At 34.7% G+C, this 5,357-nt stretch overlaps 1 pseudogene; it reads right to left on the bottom strand.

The window, feature by feature from the left end:
• Positions 1–3,893: 3,893 nt before the first annotated feature.
• On the bottom strand, positions 3,894–5,108 carry LOC123210202 (annotated as a pseudogene).
• Positions 5,109–5,357: the final 249 nt, after the last annotated feature.

The following is a 5,357-nucleotide window of genomic DNA, read 5'->3' as shown; positions in this document are numbered from 1 at the left end:
TTGAATGTTGCTTTCACTCATTGTACATCATGGCAACGTGTTGGTCTAATTGTTGCTGCATCTGAGAACTGATGTCTCTTTCATGTTCCATTAAAATTTACTGAAGACAGTCATACAAGACACCATTGTACAATTTCCTATTAACTAAGTGCCTTGTAGGCTCGTCTCTATGGCACTCTCGAGGATAGGAAGCACGAGAGGTAGACCTCTATGGAGGAGATACACGTATATTAGCAAAGACTCTATTTAACTCTCGGGAGTATGCAGTACGAGAGGATGACACCTGTGGAAGAGATGTCTATCTAGCACGAGACGTCCCAGGAACATGAGGAGAGAAATCTTGTACTGGTGGGGATGCCATTGAGACAAAGGGAACTTATTACCTAGCAGTTGAGGACCGTGAAGACCCTTGAAAGGCTACTTGATAAGGAACAAGACGAATCAACTGGGCATTATAATTATTGTCAAAATCTATAACCTCATCATCTGATGATGTCGATAGAGCCTATTCTCTCATAAACTCCAGAGCCTGGATGTACCACTCAAAGTTGCATTCATCTCAATTGGACACAATATAGCTATAATCCCTTCCTAAAACATGAAGGAAATTTATAAAAATGAATGAAATGATGAAGTGAATAATAAAACATAAATCAACCAATGAGCAACTTACTGGAGGAGTGTTCCAAAGTTTTGATATGTTATCCCAAGTCAGTAGTACATTTGTCTTCTACTTCAAGATACGGGGGATTTGATCATTTGCTTCTAGACAAACATGAGGTGATAGATTGTAAATCGTCTTATAAATCTAATACTACACGATGTACAATATTTATGGTTAGTATTAACAATTGTTAGGATAAATGTTAACTATATTCATTACATGATACTTATCTGGAAAGCAATTTGGTATCCCAAAATATTGTAACTAAGAAGTGGGAGCAGACTTTTGTAGGGTAGGTAGTGTTCAACAAAATATTGATATTTATTATGAATACCCTTATGCATCGATTCAATTGTTTTATTCCATGTAATTGTCCCCCACGGGTACCGACTAAATGCATTTAGATTGTATGCTAAATACAAAAAATGATAAGGTATTCTTGTTCTATTGTCCACCCCTAATAACCCCACAAACGCAAAGTACAGTACCGCGGACTTCACTGCGTCGTTGTCATTGTCTCCCCATATTTGATCCTCAACTGCTTGATCGATCTCCTCATAAGATAACAACCTGTAAATACGAGGGAAGTATTCCTCTTTCAATCGAGGTGTCCCTGTGCAATCAACATAGTTGGACACATTGATATCCTCCTCGAAAATTAGACCATTGACTAATGCAAACTCTATAGGGCTAAATCGAAACTCAACACGATATATTCTGAACCATATTTCTTTTTCTAGCTTCCCGCGGTTAATCATCCGAAGTAACATCAATTGTCTGAACATGACACTAAACTGTGGCTCCGCCAAATCTAAAAAGTATCCAAAATAGGTTATCTGAAAAATAGTTCTCTGAGTAAATGTTAGTTTATTCCTAATTATAGTCATGGTGTCCATCTTTGTCCGAAGCGGCATGTGCACTCGGAATTTATATTGATCATGGAATTAGTATGCCCCGTCTTGATAGTTGATTACAAATGTTGGGAAAATATATTAATCCATTAATGTAATTAATGAAAGATTAATTAAAGACAATCATTATCAATCAAAGATCAATCAAACAAACTAAATTATCATTATCAAAATAACATGGTTGATATCAACTAATGTAACATTAGAATAAAACTGTTGTCTGTTTTTCTTTACTGGCTGGATACTTAATAAATTTATTATTTAATGAAATAATATTTATTTTAACAAAATAATATTTATTCTAACCAAATAAAAAAATATATATTTATTTATATATCACAGTTTATATGTCAAGTAGATGTTGAAAAACTAACAAGAAATATTTATTACTTAACAAATTAATATTTATATATATCATGGTTTATACGCCAAGAAATATTTATTTAAATAAAAAATTGCTTGTTGAATCATGAAATAGAAAGAATGATTAGCGAGATGTTTCATGTACATGCCCACGGTTGGGACCATCTTCAAATGACTTTTTATGATGAATTGAGTACATGGAAAGGGGATTGTTTCAATGATTCATTGTGTGGCCAAGTTGTTAATGCTTATGCAGCCTAAGCCTAGTCAACTTGTGCTTTGTGCACCTAATATATAAGTTGTAGACATTTGAGATGTTGAGATAAGAAATGTTATGCTTTCATGAGACATTTGGGATGTCAAAATTGATAATATAGGGTATCCATGTGATATCAAAGTTTCGAGAACTAGTTATTTAAGATGCTAAGATCCTCCAAGAATAGGCAAATGCGATATTGTATATTAATTGAATATAAAGATGTGTTGTGCTATTGAATATCCAAAAATGGGTATATGGGATGTTGAGGGATTTTTCAAGTGTAGACATATGGGATGCCGAAGGATAAAAGGATATTAATGAATGTGTAATGTCATCGAAAGAAAGGATGTGTAAGAAGTCCTAATGACTATTGTTGTGTCCTAAGATGACTTGATATATAAGAGATGGAATGGTAAGGATTACATTATGTTATGTGCTTATTTTTGTGACCGATAAGTCATCTACTTACGTAGTGTTTCTACACTCATATGTTTTTTTATGTTGTCTTATAGGTAGGAGATGACTGAGTGGGACTGCAAAATTAGATGGGTCAACTAGCATGGATGCATGAGGGGCTTATGTGTCATTTTATCATGTTATGATGCTTTGTATTTATGTTATGCACACTTTACATTTTATGGATATTATGTCACTTTCATGTATGAATGATACACATTTCTATATATTTATGAATTGATGCCTTTTGCAAGCACCTATATGGGACTGTTCGTGCTCTTGATTTAAATTTAATTGTTCCAGTGCATTGGTTGAAGTATTGTATGGTTTTAAGTAAATTAAATCAACACGCCTCTTTAGATGTGGATTCTTCTTGGAGGAAATACACTTGGAGAGAGGTGAAAAAAATTACTATTGTAACTACCATGTTGGGGCAGCTCGATTGGTGGCCACTTAAGAGAAGTGGGTTAAAAGAAGTTTATGAAAAAGAAAGAAATAAAAAAGAAAAGCAAGTCTTAAAGAACATTGATCCGAGTGTTTACTTTGTTCGCAACGTAACCGAATGGAATGGAATTTCCCATTTCTTAGTCTACCCGGGCAAGATTTTGAGGAACGCCCACGGGTATTATGTAGGTAGGAAAGGGTGTGAAATTATTTCCCTACCCCTTATTTATTTATTTTCCCTGTAGTGTTTTCACAATATTTTTTTAATTTAATCATGTAACTATTATATTAAAATTATTGATAATTATCATATGTTGGAAAAAGTAAATTACTAACTACACCCACAATTAAACCATTATGGACATGCCAAGGTTATATCTATTGTCGAAATAATGATCTAATTGTTACCTTTAGCATGTGAGAGACCAAATGTTGTTGATTTTTTTATCAGAGAAGGTTTCAACTATCAAGGGGTATGTTTTGATAGTTTGTGAACTTCATGTAGATTGATGTTAATTTTTGGAATTGTCAAATAGTTATACAATTGATTGAAAATAATTCATTCATTAAAATAGCATTTTCATTGTTATTTTCACGATTATTAAGTATGGTATACCATACATCTTTTGAGAAAAAATTTAAAAAAGAAATTCAAGAATAGAGAACTTTCAATTCAACAAACAAAATTTTTAAGTAGTAATAATACTATGAAGGACGATTGTCTCAATAGTAAACCCAGGTTCAAATTCGAAGAACTCCCCACTCACTCTCTTGTGGTCTTGAATGCATTTTTAATCTATTTCTTTCTCATTTCATCTAAAATAAACGAAACACATCCACTTGACATGTTACCATAGTTAGAAAGAATATTTCTTGTGGCACGGAACTTTTCATCCTTAAGCCCCAATTTGAATTCAACTTGGTCCAAAATTGCAGGTCCTCCAGGGTGAGCACTCTAGAAAAGCGAGTTCCAATTGGAGATATCCAAAGGTTTGAATGCCTCAACCAAACTCCTCTAGATATTATTTGAAATAAGCCCAGGGACATCTTTCAAGAGGTGAAATGTAAGGCCAACTTCACAAAGATGTCTATCAATAGCCCCATCATTGTCAGGCAAAATTGTTTGGGCTGTAGAAACTAATTCAAACATGGGCATCTCTACTCCGAGCACAGGGTCAGAACCAACAATGACAACAGCTACGCTATCACCAAACAAGGCTTGACCCACAAGACCATCAAGATGGGTGTCACTAGGACCACGGAAAGTAACAGCAGTAATTTCTGAGCACACTACTAGGACACGAGCACCTTTGTTGTTCTCAACTAACTCTTTGGCAAGGCGAAGAACCGTGCCACCTCCCAAGCAACCTTGTTGGTACATCATGCAACGCTTAACAGAAGGACGAAGAAGTGAGTTGGTAGTCAGCACCAAGCATGTCAAAACCACTAGTGGTGTAGAACACCAAGTGAGTGATTTTGGATTTGGGTTGATCCCATTCTTTAATGGCCTTGGTGGCAGCTTCTTTGCCTAGCTTTGGGACCTCAACTACTACCATATCTTGCCTGGCGTCCAATGAAGGTGCCATGTATTCACCAATAGTGGGGTTTTCTTTCAAAATCTCCTCAGTCAAATACATTTACCGTTTTTTTTAATCATAGATTTTTCACCTAAAAGGTATATGAAGAAAACGAAATTATTAAATTTACCAAAAAGATTAACTTGACGAAAATTTACCCTAAAAGATCTTGTATAAATCGGTACTAGCTATTTAAATGCTAAAGTAAGAAAGCAAATTAAAAAAGGATTATGGATGATATGTAAGACTGGATGACTTACACATGCGCTTGAATTTCTCTTTAAGTTCGATCTTGTGCTCACTGTTGGTGACACGAAAATAACAGTCAGGATGCTTTGATCTACAAAGTTGGGAGGAGTTGCCGTTCCGATAGCCATTACGGTGGCTGGACCTTCGGCACGTTGAGCCTTGAGAAGTTCCTGAACGCTCACCATTGTTTTTTTAATGTGCGCAAGCTGAGAAAGGACTTATCAGTATTGTATTTTGCTAAGGAAATGAAACGAGCGTTGTGCCGAATGATGTTAGTTTTTTGAGTATTTATAAAATAGTTTGAAGGTTTGGTAGATTAGTTTAGGTGAAAATTTCTTTCTTCTTGACAATATTTTATATTTACATGAATTAAGTTAATCATTAAGATTTCAGTTTTTAGTATTGAAGGGCTTGTGACTTGTTCAAATATAAAC

This window comes from Mangifera indica, chromosome 3, assembly GCF_011075055.1.
Source record: "Mangifera indica cultivar Alphonso chromosome 3, CATAS_Mindica_2.1, whole genome shotgun sequence".
Lineage (NCBI taxonomy): Eukaryota > Viridiplantae > Streptophyta > Magnoliopsida > Sapindales > Anacardiaceae > Mangifera > Mangifera indica.
Note: the sequence above shows the minus strand (reverse complement) of the source record. Positions and strands in the feature narration are given on the sequence as shown.